This window comes from Molossus molossus, unplaced genomic scaffold (genome assembly GCF_014108415.1).
Source record: "Molossus molossus isolate mMolMol1 unplaced genomic scaffold, mMolMol1.p scaffold_m16_p_7, whole genome shotgun sequence".
In the NCBI taxonomy this organism is placed as follows: Eukaryota; Metazoa; Chordata; class Mammalia; order Chiroptera; family Molossidae; genus Molossus; species Molossus molossus.
Genome location: NW_023425401.1, coordinates 78,647,989 through 78,669,424, shown reverse-complemented (window position 1 = coordinate 78,669,424; position 21,436 = coordinate 78,647,989). Strand labels below are relative to the sequence as shown.

General features: G+C 38.3%; 2 pseudogenes; one reads left to right on the top strand and one right to left on the bottom strand.

Annotated features, from left to right (window-relative positions):
* Positions 1 to 18,503: 18,503 nt before the first annotated feature.
* On the bottom strand, positions 18,504 to 18,797 carry LOC118620533 (annotated as a pseudogene).
* A 1,863-nt stretch (positions 18,798 to 20,660) lies between these two features.
* LOC118620589 lies at positions 20,661 to 20,789 on the top strand (annotated as a pseudogene).
* Positions 20,790 to 21,436: the final 647 nt, after the last annotated feature.

Here is a 21,436-nt window from a genome sequence, read left to right as displayed (position 1 = left end):
TTTTAGCACTGTCCTGGCTCTGGGCTGTGGAGCCGCTTGGGAGTTTAACCCAAGGGCGCTGCTCGCAGCTAGGGCCGCCTCTGTCTGTGGGCTCCCAGCCTGCTTCTCATGCCTCTGCAATCCTACCAGGATCAAGTTAGTGTCCCTGGTTATATGATTCTTGCAAGCTGATTTTCTGTTGCTTTTTCCCGATGATTTGTCTTTATTTTCGTTGTAATTTCAGTTTGGTCCTGGGAGTCAGTTTGTGTAGCTTCCATTCACTCTGCCGCCATTTTGGAATTCCACTCTTTATTGATTTATAGAGAGAGGAAGGGAGAAGGAGAGAGAGGTAGAAACATTGATGAGAGACAAAATTGACTGGTCACCTCCTGCATACCCCCCCTTGAGTATTGGGCCCAAAACTGGGCATGTGCCCTGACCAGGAATCAAACTGGTGACCTCTTGGTGCATGGGTCGATACTGAGCCACTGAGCCACACCAGCCAGGCATCAATTTTTAATTTTGGGAGGAAACATCATATTCACTGAGCATTCTTATAACCAGTGTTTTGAAATTTGCATGTGGTAGATTCTTTGTCTCCATTTTGTTTAGGGTTTTTATTTTTGGAGTTTTGTTATTATTATTTTTTTAAACTTATCTTTATTGTTGAATGTATTACAGATGTTCCTCTTTTGTCCCCCTCAACCTTTTCTTTCTCACTCCCACACCCCTCCTGCCTTCTCCTCACTATTGTCTGTGTCTATTGTTCCTATCTTTTATTTGGTACATGTTTTTTTTGTCTCTGAATTTTAACTGCCTATCTGTGTTTGTTTCTATGTATTAGGTAGAGCTGCTACATGTCCTAGTATTTATTTATTTATTTATTTATTTATATTTTTATTCTCACTCGAGGACAGTTTGATATTTTGTTCAGATAGTGTGAGAGGGGGAGAGAGAGCGAGAAAGAGAGAGAGAGAGAGAGAGAGAGAGAGAGAGAGAGAGAGAGTCATCAATGTGAAAGGGACACATCAAGTGGTTGCCACCCACACAACCCAATCAAGGCCGGGGACAATCTGCAACCGAGGTATGTGCCCTTAGCAAGAACCGAACCCGGGTCTCTCCGGACTGCAGCCCAATGCTCTAACTGCTGAACCAAACCAGCCAGGGTCATGTCCTGGTCTTGGTAGTATGGTTTTATATAGTAAATGTTTTGTAGAGTCCAGTGGCACAGTCTCTCTTTTTCCCTAACCTGGCACTCCAGGTGTACCCTACTTGTAGGTTGTGTGTACCCTTCTATTGTAGTTTAGCCTTGATTGATCCTGGCATGTTATTGGGAGAAATTTACTCTTAGGCCAATGGGCTTTGAGGACCCACCATGACTACTGTGGAAGATTGCTGACTATTGGCCTGCCAGGGGTTGTCACAAGGCAATGAACTACAAGCAGACACAGCTTGTAGTGAGGAGGAGTATCACAAGGGAGCAAATTCTCCTGATCTCAGGATGCAGCCCAATTTATTTGCAAAGCAGTTCCCTTGGTTACACTGTGCTTTAGGTAATCATGTCTTTGAGATAGCATCTCTGCTGACCCAGCTTTCTTACTATTCTGGCTACACATTCACTCCCTTGGTGGGTGGTTTTCTAAGCCCTTTGTCTTTTCTGATGCATACTTTGTTTTTGGCTGGCCAGGCTGCAAAATGCATATCTCAAGTTTACATTTTGTTCATCCACCAAACCCCCAACCCCACATTTCCCCCTTTTTTGTTTTCTTGTAATTGAGGAATCACCACAGCTATAGTGGTCAGGAGCATCAACACTCGCTTTTCAGTCTTCTGCATGGAAGACACTATTAGCTAGAGCCCTTGAAGTACTATAAGGCTAACACAAACAAAAAAACAACCAATAGCAGTAAAAATCCAGATTCTAAGATTGAAACCCTCAAACCAATGCTTTGGATTGAGCCATTGGACATTATCTGAAATTGCCTTCAAAACATTCTGTTGAGCAAGCTGTTGTATATCTACTAACTGTATTTCCACAACCCTTTTTAGATTAGATATTTGCCCTCCAAAATTGCCAGCAAATGTTCCTTGTAGGTGTTGTTTGACCAGTGTCCAGTTGTGGGAGGTGGCATTCCAAGGTAATGTAGTTACACATATATTATGACTAAATTCCCAATCACAGTGTAACATAGAACAAGTAGCCAAGGCCTCTTCACACTCTCCCAGCCAAAATACAGCTGCTTCTAAGGCATATAATCAAGCTAGAATCCCTTGATCAATCTCTGTCTGGGATAACATATCTTTAGTAACATTGGTCATCACTTTAACCACTGTATGTGTCATTTGGACTGACTCTGCCAAGGCCATGACTGAAATAGCTACAGTAGCAGCAATAACTATTGCTGAAATTATGAATGCTATAAGCCATCCAATGAACCTCCTTTTATGAGGATATCCTAATGTTTTAGCTAATTGTGCTAATCCAGATGCACCTTCCCATGTTTCTCTCTCTCCCTCCCACTCTATTTGAACAAAAAATGAAAAAAATGTCCTCGAATAGGGTAAAAAAAAAAAAAATTAAGGGTATAGATTGCCTGAGAATGTTGATTCACAGGGGTTTCACCCATATTCCCCCCTTTTTGTTTTTTAATTAGTAATTTTAAAGTAACTGGAGCACATTCAACAATAGCTTACCCTGTAGGGTTATAGGGGATGCCAGTTTTGTGCCCAGTGCTCCACTGTTGGAGAAATAATTTAATGCTTTAAAATATATAGGTTGGTCCTTCATCTGTTTTAATTTTTAGTGACACCCCATATGTGCAAGATAGAACAGCCAGTGATGCTTAACATCTTTGGCTTTTTCCCTGGTAGCAGTGGTTGCATGCAGAAAATTGGAATGGATATCAATGGTAACATGTACCCACTGAAAATGACCAAATGATAGAATATGTGTGACCTCTGTTTGCCATAAGATGTTAAGGGTTAAATCCCAAGGATTGACTCCTGCTGATGTTGCAGTCCCTCCCAAAAGTTGGCAATCTGAGCAAGCTTTAAAGATATCTTGAGCTTGCAAAAGGGTCAAAAAAAGGTTTTCATGAGTGCTCCAGCATTCTGGTGAAAAAAAGTCATGCGGACTCTGTGCTTGCTGAAATACAGAAGTTGCTGCTACAATGGCATTCGCCTGCTAATTTGCTCGTGTTAAAGGTTCAGGGAGTTTAGAATGAGATCAAATATGGGTTATAAACATAGAATGATTCCATTGGTCTATCAAAGATTGGAAAGACAAGAATAAGATTAATAGATGCTGATAGCTAAAGGCTTAATAAAGCCTTGCTCTATTCTTTATAACATTTTAACTACATATTGTGAATCACTAACTATATTTAAGGGCTCTTCTGTAAATTGCTGAAGAACTAATATTGCAGCCCATAATTCAGCATGCCAAGTTGACCACGATCAAGGCTGCTAATATTTTTCCACCCCTCATTTTCTTTCCAGGCTACCCCTGCTTTGTGATACTTACCTGATCCATTAATAAATACAGTTCTAGCCTCAGGTAATAATGCTTTTTTGCACCATGTTAAGGTGTAATTGAGGAATATTTTGTAAGTATTTATTTGCCGAAAGAGAATAATTAATTTAGCCAATAAAATTTGCTAGAGCTACTTGAAAATCTGTTACTTGGGAAATCAAAATGGTAAGTTGTTCCTGAGTAAAAGGTAAATGTAGAATCTGAGGGTTATACCCTGTTAGTTCTCATATTCTTTTTCTACCTTTGGCTATTAGATTTGCCAGTTGCTTGATAAATGGAGTTATTGTTTTAGACAGGGTAGCTGGGAGAAAAATTCATTCTAGATATTTTATTTCAGGAGTTAATTGTCCTATTAATGCTGTAAGGTATGGCACAGTTGGATATACAAATAGCCCAGTAGGGTTTTTTAATGACTGAGGATGAGCTTGTCGGGTTTGTATTTCAGTGGTTATTTCAAGTTCCTGCTGCACCTCTACTAATATAATTCTAGGCAAATCTAGTGCTGGATCACCCTTGAGAGTGTTAAATAAATGAGTTAACTGATGAGTAGTGATGCCAAGCATAGGTTGAAGCCAATTGATGGCCCCCAATGATTTTTGTAATTTGTTTAAAGTTGTTACCTGAAGGAAGATGGCAGTGGGCAGGACCAGAATGAGGGTGAGTGTGTGAGAGAGTGAGAAAGTGTGAGAGGGTTGTGAGTGGATGTAAATGTGGACAAGCAACCTTGAGCAGTGCAGAAATGTGGGGTAGTGGTTCTTGTGCTCTGGACAGAAAGCAGCCAGCCACCAAGGTAAGTGACTTGTCAGGGAGCTTCTCCCTATGAGGCTGGGAAGCCCCACCAATTTGGAAGGTCCCTGGTCTTCTCTGGGAGAAGAAAGCAGGGAGTAGCTAGGGCTGAGCAACCTGAGTCCACCAGAGTGCCTTGCATCATCAGACCAGTGGACCCCACTGTGTCAACACAGATCACTGCACAGTAGCAGTGCTATTAAGGTGCCTGCTGCAGTAGCTGCAACTGGTCAGGAGCCAAGCACCATCCCCCTCGGCAGAAGCCTGATTGGAGCCTCACACCTTCCCCCACAGCAGCAGTGACTGGGCGCTAGTGGAGCCCCACCCCCAACAGCAGCTGAGGCTAGGAAGCTGACACACACACATCCAGCAGCAGAGGCTTGGGAACAGACATTCATCCCCAGGCAGCAGCAGCACAGATTAGCAGCTGAGACCCATCCCCAGCAGCATCAGCAGAGGCTGATCAGGAGTGATGCCCCAGCCCAAGCAGCAGCAAGACTCAGGCAGCTGAGACCTGCTCCTTGACAACTGCAGCAGTGGATTTGGAGTAGAGTCCCTCCACCAACAGCACCAAAATCCCAGGAGCAAGGCATACTCAGCCCCCAACAACAGCAGAGGATTGGGAGCTGAGAGCACCCCCACGCAACAGCAGCAGTAGCAGCAAAAAACAGGAGCTGACACTCACCCCCAGCAGCTACTGATTAGAAGCTGAGCCCCACCAGGCAGCAGCATACCCCAGCTGCACACCAGCAGGATCCACACACCCCAGTAGCAGACTTAGCTGTGAACAGCGCCCTTGGGTTAAGCTCCCAAGTGGCTCCACAGCACAGAGCCAGAGCAGATGCTAAAATAGCCACAGCCATTCAACTTGGGCTATGACAGAGGGAGGGTAGACTGGACTGGAACTATGTGGGGACACTCAGGATTTGGAGGGGGCTCAGAGCTTTTACTGAGTTGCAGCGACTCAGGACATTGGCCATCTTACTCCTTCCCAGGGTACTGGGGAGAGGCAGCAGCCCTCCCTCAGAGATTCAATCCCACCCAAGTGGTCCATTGAAATGCAAAATGAAGTTCACTAACAACCAGCATCTGCCCCACACTGGGAAAAACCTCTTACTGCTGAGCACCTGAGAAAGTTTTTCATTCAACTGAGAAACCAAGGCTCTTTAAGTAACAACTACTGATAGCCTCCAGGCCAAAAGCTAGAGGATAACTCAACCTTTCCTGGGTTTACAACTCTACCCAGAAAAGTAAGACTTGACAGTGGTTTGTAATGTGGGTCCTCCCTCGCTCATCCAAACCCAGTAGAGGGAGCCACAAACAGCAGAACACCAACACCCACAGGTAAATTTGGCAGGCTCCAAAACCCGCTGAGAATGCTAAAATGGTGAAACAAAAAAACAAATCCCAAATGAAAGAACAAATACTTGTACCGAAGATGAGATAAATGAAATGCAATTAAGCAAGTTAACAGTGCTAGAATTCAGAGCCATGATCTGGAGGAAGCTCAACAGTATGAATAAGGACATAGAGATGTTGAAAATCAACCAACGGGAAATTAAAAACCACCAAGAAGAAATGAAGAATGACATATCATAAATAAAGAACACATTGGAAGGTCTAAATAGCAGAGGAGAGGAAGCTGAGGACGGGATCAGTGAATTAGAAGACAGGGTAGAAAAAAATCAACCAATCAGGAAACCAAAAGGAAAAAAAAGAAAAACCCACAGAAAGACAGCTTAAGAGAACTGTGGGACAACTGGAAACATAATAATATTTGCATCATAGGAGTCCCCAAAGAAGAAGAAAATGAGCAAGGGTTAGAGAATATATTTGAAGAAATAGTGACAGAAAACTTCCCTAGTTTGGTGAAGGAAGAAGGCATTCAAGTTCAAGAAGCATAGAGAGCCCTAAGTAATAAGAACCTAAACAGGCTCACACCAAGACACATAGTAATCAAAATGCCAAAAATTAAAGACAGAGAATTCTAAAGGCAGCAAGAGATAAGCAACAGGTTACCTACAAAGGATACCACATTAGGCTCTCAACTGACTTCTTAACAGAAACACTATAGGCCAGAATGGAATGACATGAGGTAATCAAGGTCATGAAAAACAAGGGTCTGAATTCAACACTATTCTACCCAGCAAGGCTATCATTCAAAATAGAAGGTCAAATAAAGAGCTTTCCAGACAAAAAAAAGTCTAAGGTAGTACATTAGCATCAAACCAGCACTGCAAGAAATGTTAAAAGAACTGCTGTAATTAGTAGAAGAAATAGAAAGAAAAATAAACCCTAACTAAACAAAAATGGCTATAAAGAAGTACATATCAGCCCTGGCCGGTTTGGCTCAGCGGTTAGAGCGTCGGCCTGCGGTCCGGAGAGACCCGGGTTCGGTTCCCGCTAAGGGCATGTACCTCGGTTGCCGTTTGTCCCCGACCCTGGTTGGTTGTGCGGGTGGCAGCCACTCGATGTGTCCCTTTCACATCGATGTTTCTCTCTCTCTCTCTTCCTCTCTCTCCCTCCCACTCAATCTGTACAAGAAATGGAAAAATGTCCTCAGGTGAGGGTGAAAAAAAAAAAAAGTACGTATCAATAATCACCTTAAATGTAAATGGACTGAATGTTCTGATAAAAACACACAGCGTATCTGATTGGATAAGAAAGCATGAGTCATCTATATGTTGTTTACAAGAGACCACTTCACAACTAAAGACTGACATAGGTGGAGAGTGAAGGGATGGAAAAAAATCTTCCAAGCAAATGGAAAGGAAAAAAAAAAAATGCTAAGGTAGCAATACTCATATCTGATAAAAATAGATTTCTAAATGAAGGCCATAACTAGAGACAAAGAAGGCCACTACATAATATTGAAAGGATCTATCCAACAGGAAGATATAACCTTGATAAACATATATACACCCAATATAGCAGCACCAAAATATATTAAATATCTTCTGGAGGACTTCAAAAAAGAAATCGACAGCAATACAATCATAGCACGGGAGTTAAACACCCTGCTGACACCACTGGATACATCCTCTAGACAAAAAATTAGCAAGGAAACAGACTCTAAATGAAGCACTATACCAAATGGATTTAATAGATATTTACAGAGAATTACACCCAAAACTACAGAATTCACATTCTTCTCAAGGGCACATGGGACAATCACAAAAATAGACCACTAATAGGACACAGATTAAATCTCTACAAGTTCAAGAATATTGAACTCATATCAAGCATCTTCTCAGATAACAATGGCATAAAACTAGAAATCAATTGCAACAAGAATATGCAAAAACATTTGAACACATGGAGGCTAAATAGCATGTTATTAAACAATGAATGGGTTACCGAAAAGATCAAAGAAGAAATTAAAAATTTCCTATGAAACCAATGAAAATGAGTACACAGCAACACAAAATCTATGGCATGCAGCAAAATCAGTTCTGAGAGGGAAGTTCATAGCACTACAGGCCTACCTCAAGAAATGAGAAAAATTTCTAATAAACTATCTAACCTCACAACTTAAAAATTAGAAAGCAAACAAAAAGAAAACCCCAGAGCAAGTAGAAGAAAAGAAATAGTAAAGATCAGAGGAGAAATAAATGACACAGAGTCCAAAAAAACAATTCAAAGGATCAATGAAACAAAGACCTGGTTTTTCGAAAAGATAAACAAGATTGATAGACCCTTAGCTAGACTCACCAAGAAACAAAGAGAGAGAACCCAAATACACAAAATTAGAAATGAAAGAGAAGTAACAACTGACACCATAGAAATACAAAAGATCCTTAAAAACTATGAAAAATTATATGGCAACAAATTTGACAATCTAAGTGAAATGGACACATTTCTAGAAACACATAGTCTCCCAAAACTGTACCGCGAATAGATGTAAAACTTGAACAGACCAATAACAACTAAGGAAATTGAACAGGTAATCAAGACTCTCCCAGCAAACAAAAGCCCAGGTCTGGATAGCTACATGGGGAAGTTTTACTGAACATTCAAAAAAGAACTAACACCCATTCTCCTCAAACTATTTCAAAAAATTCAAGAAGAAGGAAGACTTCCAAACTCGTTCTATGAGGCCAGCATAATTCTAATTCCAAAACAAGAAACAGACACTACAAAGAAAGAAAGCTACAGGCCAATATCCCTGATGAACATAGATGCCAAAATCCTGAACAAAATACTAGCAAATCGAATCCAGCAATACATCAAAAATTTATTCACCATGACCAAGTCTGATTCATCCCAGGGATGCAAGGCTGGTACAATATTCACAGATCAATAAATGTGATACACCACATAAACAAAATGAAGATTAAAAACCACATGATCATATCAATAGATGCTTAAAAAGCATTTAACAAAATCCGGCATCCATTTCTGATAAAAACGCTTAACATTGTGGGAATAGAGGGATTATATCTCAACATAATAAAGGGCATATATGAAACAACTACAGCCAACATCATACTCAATGGGCAGAAACTAAAAGCATTTCCATTACGAACAGGAACAAGACAGTGATGACCACTTTTGCCACTCTTATTTAACATAGTACTGGAAGTCTTAGTCACAGCAATCAGACCTGAAGAAAAAATAAAAGGAATCCAAATTGGAAAGGAGGAAGTGAAACTGTCATTATTGCAGATGACATGATATTATACATGGAAAACTTTAAAGACTCCATCAAAAATTTACTAGACTTAATGAGTGAATTTGTAAAAGTAGCAGGATACAAAATTAACGTCAAGAAATCGACGGCATTCTTATACACCAATGGTGAACTCACAGAAAGAGAAACTGAAAAAACATTTCCATGTACCATTGCAGCAAAAAAATTAAGATACCTAGAAATAAACTTAACCAAAGAAGTAAAAGATATATTTGCAGAAAACTACAGAACACTGAAAAAAGAAATAGAGGAAGATATAAATAAGTGGAAGCACATACCTTGTTCATGGATTGGAAGAATTAACATCATTAAAATGTCCATAATACACAAAGCAATCTATAGATTCAATGCAATCCCCATTAAAATAACAATGGCATACTTCACAGAATTAGAACAAGTACTTCACAAGGAACCAAAAAACACTCCAAATAGCCACAGCAATCTTGAAAAAGAAAAACAAAGTAGGCGGAATCACAATACCGGATATTAGGTTATTCTACAAAGCGACTGTAATCAAAACAGCCAGGTGACACAAGAACATACACTGGCACAAGTCATATACACCAGTGGAACAGAATAGAGAACCCAGAAAAGGACCCAAGATACTATGCTCAATTAATATTCGACAAAGGAGGCAAGAGCATATAATGGAGTAAAGACAGCCTATTTATTTATTTATTTATTTATTTATTTATTTATTTATTATTATTTTTTAATCCTCACCCGAGGACATTTTTCCATTTTTTGTTCAGATAGAGTGGGAGGGAGAGAGAGGAACAGAGAGAAAGAGAGAAACATCGACGTGAAAGGAACACATCGAGTGGCTGCCACCCGCACGACCAACCAGGGCCGGGGACAAACTGCAACCGAGGTACATGCCCTTAGCGGGAATCGAACCCGGGTCTTTCTGGACTGCAGGCCAATGCTCTAACCGCTGAGCCAAACCGGCCAGGGCAAGACAGCCTCTTTAATAAATGGTGTTGGGAAAATTGGACAGCTATATGCAAAAAAAAAAAATGAAACTAGGCCATGAACTTACACCATACACAAGAATAAACTCAAAATGGATAAAAGACTTAAATGTTACCAGTGAATCCATAAAAATCCTACAAGAAAAATAGTCAACAACATTTCTAACATTATATGCAGCAGAATTTTCATTGATACATCACCTAAGGCAACAGAAACAGAGGGAAAAGTGAATACATGGGACTACATCAAATTAAAAAGCTTCTGCACAGTAAAAGAGACAGCCATCAAAATGGAAAGGAAACCTACTGTATGGGAGAGCATCATTGCCAATGATACATCAAATAAGGGGTTAATATCCGAAATATATAGAGTACTCATACAACTCAACAAAAGAAAGACAAAGAACTCAAATAAAAAAATGGGCAGAGGAGCTGAATAGACACCTCTCCGAACAGGAAATACAAATGGCTAAGAGACATATGAAGAAATGCTCAAATCACTAATGATCAGAGAGTTTCAAATTAAAACAGCAAGGAGGTATCACCTCACATCTGCCACAATGGCCACCATTAAAAAATCATCAAACAATTGTTGGCGAAGGTGTGGAGAAAAGGGGACTCTTGTACACTGCTGGTGGGAATCCACACTGGTGCAGCCACTACAGAAAACAATATGGTGTTACCTCAAAAAATTAAAAATTGAACTGCCATTTGACCCAGTGATACCACTTTTAGGAATACACCCTAAGAAGCCTGAAACACCAATCTGAAAGAATATATGTACCCCCATGTTCATAGCTGCACTATTTACAATAGCTAAGATGGAAACAGCCTAAGTGTCCATCAGTAGACAAATAGATAAAAAAGCTGTGGTACATATACACAATGGAGTACTATGCAGCTATAAGAAAGGAAGATCTGCCCTGGCCGGTTTGGCTCAGCGGTTGGAGCGTTGGCCTGTGGTACAGAGAGACCTGGGTTTGGTTCCCGCTAAGGGCATATACCTCGGTTGCAGTTTGTCCCCGTCCCTGGTTGGTCGTGCGGGTGGCAGCCACTCGATGTGTCCCTTCACATTGATGTTTCTCTCTCTCTCTCTCTCTCTCCCTCCCGCTCTATCTGAACAAAAAATGGAAAAAGGTCCTCGGGTGAGGATAAAAAAAAAAAAAGAAAAAAAGAAAGGAAGATCTCTTATCCTTTGAGACGACATGGAGGGACCTGGAAAGTATTATCCTAAGTGAAACAAGCAAACCTGAAAAAACAAATACCACATGATCTCACTTATTTTTGGAATGTAGTGACCATAATAGTCTGAAGAATAGGGTAGACCCAGAAACATGAAAGTAGGGTACAGACTGACAACCCTCAGAAGAGGGGGTAGTACAGGGAGGGAAGAGATAAACCACAGAACTTATCTGCATGTATGCATAAGCAATGGACATGGACAACAAAGCCAGGGACAGGGCTGGGGAGATGGGGTGGAGGGTTTCAATGGGGTAAAAAATGAGAAACATCTGTAAAAATATATATATATAAAAAAATAAATAAATAAAATAAAAAGGTAAAGAGGAAAAAAAAAAAGAAATATTGACAGAAAAATTTTTTTAATTGGTGAAGGAAAAAGTCATACAAATCCAGGAAACACTGACACTTTCAAGCATGATGAACCCCAAAAGACCCACAGCTAGACACATCATAATAAAAATGGCAAACATTAAAGACGAAGGAGTCTTAAAGGAAGCAAGAGAGAGACAGAAAATTATATACAAGGGAGACTGTCAGTTGATTTCTCAATAGAAACACTGCAGGCCAGAGGGAATGGCATGAAGTAAACAAAGTAATAAAAGGCAAAGGTCTGAATCTAAGACTACTCTATTGAGTAAGGCTATCATTTAAAATTGAAGGAGAAATAAAGAACTTCACAGACAAAAAAATGCTAAAGGAATTTACCACCACCAAACCAGCACTGTAAGAAATGCTGAAGGGACTATTGTAAGACAAAGAAAAAGAGAAAGAGAAAGGAACACAGGCATAAAATAAAAATGGCAACTAATAAGTATCTATGAATAACAACTTAAATGTAAATGGCTTAAATGCTTCAATCAAAAGACATGGGGTAGCTTATTGAATAACAAAACGCAACCCATATTTATGCTGTCTACAAGAGACATCTCACAACAAAAGACTCACACAGGATGAAAGTGAAGGGATGGAAAATTTTTCCAAGCAAATGGAAATAAAAAGTCTAGTGTAGTAATACTCATATTTGATAAGATAGACTTCAAAACAAGGGCAATAATAAGAGAAAAATAAGGTCACCACATAATATTAAAAAGGTTAATCCAATAAGAGGATCTAACCCTGGTAAACATACACGCACCAACTATGGAAGCATCAAAATATATTTAAAAACTTCTAGAGGACTTTAAGAGACGGATCAACAGCAATACAATCATAGTGGTTGACTTTAACACTCCACTGACATCACTGGATAGATCTTCTAGACAAAAAATGAACAGGAACACAAGTCCTTAATTGATGAACTAGATCAGTTTGACTTAATTGATATTTACAGAACATTTCACCTCAAAGCTGCAGAATATACATTATTCTCAAGTGCCCATGGGACATTCTCAAAGATAGACCACATGTGAAGACACAAACTAAGTCCCTACAAATTCAAGTAGATTGAAATCATATCAAGCATCTTCTCAGATCACAATGGCATGAATCTAGAACTCAATTACAACAAAAACATTCAAACATTTGAAGACTAAATAGCATGTTATTAAATAACAAATGAGTCACCAAGGAGATCAAGGAAGAAATTAAAAATTTCCTGGAAACCAATGAAAATGAACACAAAACAGCACAAAATTTATGGGACACAGCAAAGCAGTCCTGAGAGGGAAGTTCATAGCACTACAGGCCTACCTCAAGAAACATAAAGAATTTCTAATTGACTTTCTAACCCTACAACTTAAAGAACTGGAAAGTAAACAAAAAGAAAAACACAGAGCAAGTAAAAAGAAGGAGATAGTAAAAGTTAGCGCAGAAATAAATGACATAAAAACAAAATTCAAAAGATCAATAAAACAAAGAGCTGGTTCTTTGAAAAGATAAACAAGATTGATGGACCCTTAGCCAGACTCACCAAAAAACAAAGAGAGAGGACTGAAATAAACAAAATCAGAAACTCAAGAGCATAAGTAACAACTGACATCACAGAAATACAAAGGATCATCAAAACATACTATGAAATTATATGCCAACAAATTGGACAATCTAGGCAAAATGGACAAATTTCTAGAATCACAATCTCCCAAAACTGAACCAGGAAGCAATAGAAAACTTGAACAGATCAATAACAACTAACAAAATTGAAGATGCAATCAAGAAACTCCCAGCAAACAAAAGCCCAGGCCTGGATATATGCACGAGGGCATTTTATCCAACATTCAAAGAAGATCCTCTTCAAACTATTTCAAAAAATCCAAGAAGACATAAGACTTCCCGAATCATTTCATGAGACCAGCATAATACTAATTCCAAAACCAGATAAAGATACTACAAAGAAAGAAAACTACAGACCAATATCCCTGATGAACATAGATGCCAAAATCCTGAACAAAATACTAGCAAATTAGATCTAGCAAAACATCAAAAAAAATTATTCACCATGACCAAGTGGGATTCATCCCAGGGATGCAAGGCTGGTACAATATTAGCAAATCAATAAATGTAATACACCATATAAACAAAATGAAAGATAAAAAACATATGATCATATCAATAGATGCTGAAAAAGCATTTGACAAAATCCAGCACCCATTCTGATAAAAACACTCAGCAATGTGGGAATAAAGGGATCATATCTTGACATAATAAAGGCCATGTATGAAAAACCTACAGCCAACGTCATACTCAATGGGCAAAAACTAAAAGCATTTCCCTTAAGAACAGGAACAAGACAAGGATGGCCACTTTTGCCACTCTTATTTAACATAGTACTGGAAGTCTTAGCCACAGCAATTAGACATTTAGAAAAATAAAAGGGATCCAAATTGGAAAAGAGGAAGTGAAACTGTCATTGTTTGCAGATGACATAATATTGTACCTAGAAAACCCTAAAGACTCTATCAAAAATCTACTAGATTTAATCAATTAATTTGGCAAAGTAGCAGGATACAAAATTAATGTCAAGAAATCGATGGCATTCTTATACACCAACAATGAACTCGCAGAAAGAGAAACTATAAAAACAATCTCATTTAACATTGTGGCAAAAAATAATTAAGATACCTGGAAATAAACTTAACCAAAGAAGTAAAGGACCTCTTCACAAAACTACAGATCATTGAAAAAAGAAATAGAGGAAGATATAAAAAAGTTCAAGCATATAACTTGTTCATGGATTAGAAGAATTAACATCATTAAAATGTCCATACTACCCAAAGTATTCTATAGATTGAATGCAATCCCCATCAAAACTCCAATGACATATTTCACAAAACTAGAACAAATACTACAAAAGTTAATATGGAACCAAAAAAGACCCATAATATCCACAGCAATCTTAAAAAAGAACAGTCCTGGCCGGTTTGGCTCAGCAGTTAGAGCGTTGGCCTGCGGTCTGGAGAGACCCGAGTTCAGTTCCTGCTAAGGGCACATACCTCGGTTGCAGTTTGTCCCCCACCCTGGTTGGGTCATGTGGGTGGCATCCACTCGATGTGTCCCTTTCACGTCGATGTTTCTCTCTCTCTCTATCTCCCTCCCACTCTATTGAACAAATTATTGAAAAATGTCCTCGGGTGAGGGTAATAAATAAATAAATAAATAAATAAATAAATAAAAAGAAGAACAAAGTAGGAGGGATTACAATATCAGATAGATTATACTACAAGTCCAATGTAATCAAAACAGCCTGGTACTGGCATAAGAACAGGCATATAGATCAATTGAACAAAACAGAGAACTCAGAAATTTACCCAAGACAATATGCTCAATTAGTATTTTACCAGCCTTCCATCCCTTGGTCATGGTGAATAATTTTTTAATGTATCACTGGATCTGATTTGGCACTATTTTGTTAAGGATTTTAGCATCTATGTTCATCAGGAATATTGGCCTATAGTTTTCTTTCTCAAAGTATATTTTAGAGGACATGAAATTTGATGATGGATTAGATATGGGAAGTGGAAAAAAAAAGAATTGTCAAAAATGACACTTGGGTTTCTAGCTTAATCAACTGGGTGAATACAGGTACCATTTACTAAGGTGGGAAAGATTAGTAAGGAAGAGTAGAACATCAATTTGGAATGTTTTTCTAGAGCTACCTGGGAGCTCTCTGAGAGGATGTATTGAAAACACTATTGAACATATAAGTCCGAAGCTCAGAAGAGAGATATGGATTGGAGATTTAAATTTTTGAGTTGTTGGATTCAAACCATTTTGGTAGATGAGCTTATCCAGGTAGAGGTTTGGGTGAGAAGAGAAGAGGCCTGATGATACCAACTCAAAGGAAAAGCTAAAATAGTAGCATGTTGGGCTTGAACACTGATGTCCACATTAGTGACTTTGATGTGGGAGAAGGAGTCAGGACAGGAGTAGACAAAATCTGAGGTGGGTGTGACTTTAATAAAAAAGTGACTGAGTTGGGTTGGAAAAGGTCACTTGGGGTGAGGTTAATTAAGTGAGAAGCCAAAGATATTGAATGCTCATCAAGAGAACACTAATGTAGGTTAAGATAATGACAAGAATTGGGGGTTGGGGGAGATTGAGTGTCAGATGATATAGACTTCAAGGAATGAAAAGGAGTGACCAAACCAGTGGATGATGGTAATAAGGATGGGGAGGGGAGATACAACTGAATGATATAAGTCAGGTTAAAGTGCTTTTTTATTTTTAGGTAGCAATAAACTATTTTCATTATTTGAGTTTTACAAATAAAACTCAAAAAAGAAGGAGGAGGAGGAGGAGAAGGAGGAGGAGGAGGAGAAGCAGCCAACTAAACTAAGAAAACAAGCTGAACTGAAACAAAACAAAATTTTATTGCAGTGATTTGGCTCCTTATTTAAACATTCAGACTTTTTGTTAGAGTATAGCAACAACAAAGAACAATGTTCCAAAATAGTAATACAGTAAAACACAATAATGTAAGGATATGAAGAAATCTTCCTTTTATTTTTTAATTAAAAATTTTTTTTTCTTTATTGATTTTAGACAGACAGGAAGGGAGATGGAGAGAGAGATAGAAACATCAAATAGAGAGAACATCAATTGGCTGCCTCCTGCATGCCCCCCACTGGGGACTTGGCCCACAACCTGGGCTTGTATACTGACTGGGGATCAAACCGGCAAACTATTGGTGCATGGGTCAATGTTCAACCACTGAGCCACACTGGCTGGGCGATATCTTCTTTTTAAACACTTCAACATTTAGATCTACTCTGAAAAAACAAAAAAGTAGAAACATTGGAGCCCTATATAAATGGAGGTTTATTTGGGATGATTAGTTTGTTACTCTTGGGTGATAAATATTTAAGACTTTTCCACATTGTAATTAAGTGTTATAACGTCCTTATGGATTAGATACCCTAAATTTATATATCACCCATTCAACTGTAAAACATGAGAATACATATTCATTTATTTTGTACATTCTGGTAGTCACCTTCAACAATAAGGTCAAGTCATTGAATTATAGGTTAAATCACATTGCATTATTAGTATTATTCTGTCATATTATATAAACTTTAGATATATGTATCCCTGGCCAAGTAGCTCAGTTGGTTAGAATGTTTCCTGATACACCAAGGTTGAGGATTAACCTCTGATCAGGGCATATACAAGAATCAACCAATGAATACATGAATGAGTGCAATAACAAAAGTGGATGTTTCTCTCTCTTTGAAATCAATTAAAAAAATTTAGAAAATAAAAGGTATATTTGAACTTTGACTAATAGAATGATTATCCTTGAAATAATTCATACATACACACAAACACACACAACCACAATGATCACAAATAACAAGTTTGATTAATATACATAAAAATAGGCTCTGTAACCAGTTACATAAAATTTCTTCCAAACTTCCCTTCTAAACATCAGTGAAACTGGTTTTATGCACTACAAACATTTTGAACTTTAAGGGGTCACATTTTAACAAATGAAGCTCCTAAAAGAATCTCACCTGTAGTTAAACATATCCCCCAGTCAATATAGCAATAATGATTAGATTACTTGGTGGATTTTCTTTTTACATTTGTTTATCACCTTAAACAGAGTGGCTTTCTCTCTCTCTCTCTCTCTCTCTCTCTATATATATATATATATATATATATATATATTTTTTTTTTTACATATATATATATATATTTTTTTTTCTTTTTTCTTTTATCTTAGAGAGAGAGGAAAGGAAAGACAGACAGATACATTGACGTGAGAAACATTGATTGGCTGCCTCCTGTATGCCCCCATCTGGGGATTGAGCCTGCAACCTGGGCATGTGCCCTGACTGGGAATCAAACTGGGAGCTCTTAATCCATGGGATGATGCTCAATCCACTGAGCCACACTGAAGAGTGGTTGTTTTTAACAAAAAAGGGAGGAAGAAAAATTATCTAAATTGCTGTTGTTTGTTTGTTTTCACAGTTGATAAATATACACATGACAAAATTAAAATTTAGTTTCTGTGCTAGATATTTTTTAGATACACAGAACAGAGGCAAATTGTAGTTACTTCAGTCCTAAGTATTCGTTACAAAAAACTTGGGGAATTAAAGAAGATGGGGATCTCGTCTGGTGTGAGGCCCAAGAATAAGAACTCCCCCACTTCAAATTTAAAAAATAGAACCCTAAGTGCATCTCAGACTCCTGAAGACCAGACTGCCTTCAGGGCCTGGAAGATCATTTCAAGAATGGGCCAAGGCTGTCCTGGCATATAGGTTATTTGTTCATATCATTAATCCCTACTTTGTGCTTAGCCCTTAAAGTGACTCAGCTTCTTTCTGCTCCTGCTGCTACCACTTTCAAAGTTATACATTGATTAACTCACTGTTACTCTCCACATGTGCACCCAGTTGTCTGAAAAAGCAAAAATAAAAAACATAAGCAAGAGATGGAAGTGTGGAAAGGGGCAGCCTGGTTGTGGGATGCAAGGCTGTGGGGCCTAGAGCCTGAGGTAGGGCACAGTGGGCTGGAGGACATTTGAGGTGGATCCTGCTTGAGATGAGGTGATTTCATCAGCTACTCCTGGAACTGGAGAATCCACACTGGAAGCATTGCCCAAGGAAGATCTTTGTGTGTGTATGTGCAGTCTTTATTTCAAAAAATTGTTAAAATACCATCAACTTATTCCTCAAGAAACTTAGGAATTATGTACAGAACTTCCCAAAACAGAGGATAACACTTTAGCTGAAGCCTGACTGCTGACCAGAGAATGGAGTTCTGAGTAGACTCAGCAAAGAAAAGGAAACCAGGCAGAAAAGGGAAGGTACCCATCTAAATCAAACTTCAGCGGCCATCAGGGCAAGTGTTTTGATGGTCACAGATTGGAGGCTCTGTGTTTGGAAGGTTCAAGTACATCACGGGTTCCATGTGTCCATTTGGCTACATCCTTGGCTGAGGTGCCATTAAGTCAATGTCACTCAAATTTTTGGCCAGCCAAACTCCTGCAGCGAAAAGTCCCAAATTGAGGATCACGTTCCTCCGGAAATCATTCTTGTCGGTGGGCGGGCAAGTGGTAGACACCCTGAAGCCAAGCTCCCACATTGTCTGGAATTTCAGGAGTTTCATTTACAGAGCTGCCAGCATTCACACTGACCGCGCTGGAAGCCATAGCAGCACCTTCTTCCCAAGGAAGATCTTATTAAGTTTCTCAAGAAGATGATGCTAATACAGAAAGCTAAATCAAGATATACAGGTATTGCCCTGACTGGTGTGCCTCAGTGGTTAGAGCATCAGCATCAGCCTGCGCACAGAAGGGTTGCAGGTTCAATTTCCAGGGCATGCACCTGGGTTGCAGGTTCTCTCTCTGGCCCTGGTCAGTCAGAGTGTGTGCGGGAGGCAATCGATTGATGTGTGTGTCTCTCTCATATCAGTGTTTCTCTCTCTTTCCTTCCCTTCCACTCTCCCTAAACAAATCTGTAGAAAAAATATCCTCAGATGAGAATTAACAACAACAACAAAAAGATATAGAGGTATTGGGTTGAAAATATTCATTTTGACCACAATGTTATTTAATTATGGTTTAAAATTAACTTTTTCAATAGTACATTGACTTGTTTTGTAAATCAATGATTCCAATAAAATCTTAGTGTACTAGAATCTATTATTAGTTGACATTTTAACCATTTGCCTCTGCTATTTTTTTAGTATCTCACATATCTAAACTGCAGTTCCTTTTTTTTTTTTTTTTTTAAACTATTTCTTTGAGAGAGAGGGGGGGGGGAAAGGAGAGCAAAAGAGAAACATTGATTCATTGTTCCACTTACTTATGCATTCATTGGTTGCTCCTTGTATGTGTCCTGACAGGGGATCGAACTCACAACCTGGGCATATTAGGATGATCCTCTAACCAACTGAGCTACCCAGCCAGTGCCTAAACTGCACTTACTTTTGAATTATTAAAATAAAGTCAAGGAGGAGAATTTTTTAAAAAACAATTTGTTGAAGTTAAGCATACTTTGTTTGTTAATCCTCACCTGAGGATATTTTTCCATTGATTTTTTTTTTTTTTTAGATGAATGGAAGGGAATGAGGGAGAGAGACAGAAACATCCAGGTGAGTGAGACACATTGATTGTTTGCCTCTCGCATGACCCCAACAGAGGTCAAGGATGGAACCTGCAACCCACGTTCATGCCCTTGACTAGGAATTGAACCTGAGACTCTGGTCCTCAGGCTGACATTCTAACCGCTGAGCCAAACCGGCCAGGGTGAAGTTAAGCATATTTTGGATTAAAGACTTAAATGCAAAACCCAAAGCCTAAAACTCCTAGAAGAATACATATGCAGTAACTTTTTGATATGTCTCTTAGTAACCTTTTTTTTGGATATGACTCCTCCAGCTAAGGAAACAAAAGACAAAAATAGACACATGGGACTACATCAAACTAAAGAGGTTTTGCTCAATGAAGGGAATCATCAATAAAACGTAAAGACCATCTGCTAAACGGAGGCAGATATTTGCTGATGATAAATTTAACAGAAGGTCGATATCTAAAATATAAAGAACTCATACAACTTAATAAAAAACAAACAATCCAATAAATAATAGGCAGAGAACCTGAATACACAAATTTGTAAAGAGGACATACAGATAGTCAATAGACATATGAATAGATGTTCAATGTCACCAATCATCAGAGAAATGCAAATTAAAATCATAGTGATCTATCACCTCACACTTGTCAGAATGGCTATCATCAACAAATCAACAAACAAGTGTTGGCCAGGATGTGGAGAAAACAGAACTCTCATGCTTACTCATTGTTGGTGGGATTACAAATTGGTGCAACCCATATGGAAAATAGTATGAAGTTTCCTCAAAAAATTAAAATAGAACTACACAGTTCCACTTTTTGCTATATATCTGAAGAAATCCAAAACACTAATTTGAAAGACTATATGTACCCCTATTTTTATTGCAGCATTATTTATAATAACTAAGATATGGAAGTAACCCAAGTGCTCATCAATAGATGTGGATAAAAAAGAAATGGTACACCTCTGGGTCTCTACTAATGTCCCATGCCAGAGCAGATTGTGGCCTTGAACCATTGCTGAGTCTCTGCCTGTAGGCTTCAGGCACTGAAGTGAGCTGCACAGTGGAAACAAACAAACAAAAAAAAACAAAGAAACAAAGAAAAAGCAAAAGAAGTGGTACATATATACAATGGACTATTACTCATCCATAAAAAAAAAGAATGAAATCCTGCCATTTTCATGCGACAGGCAGCCAATCAATGTGTCTCTCTCACGTTGTTATCTCTCTCTTTCTCCCCATCTCTTCCTAGCACTCTATTTAAAAATTAATGGAAAAATAGCCTCAGGTGAGGATGAACAACAACAACAAAAAGATTATTAATATATACATCTTGTAAACCTGGGTGAAGTAAATATATTTTTATAGTAACAATTTTTAAAATTGTTAAACTTAAAAAGAGTTTTATTATTAAATATTTTGTCCATACTAGAATTTTAATTTATATAGTATTTAATATTTTTAGGTCAAAAAAATATTATATTTTAGTGATGTCATGAGGAGGCTGAAAATTCACCACACATAATATACAGATGAGTATATATATTATATAAAGATGATATATATTAAGGCCATTTATATAATTTGAATTATTGTTTTTATAGAAAAATAATGTAAGAATTTTAAAAAATTTGTCATTGAAAATGTCTAAGACTGGAAAAGGGGAGAGAAGGTCCTAATTATTAAGTAGGAAGATTTGTTGAGACTTTCAAT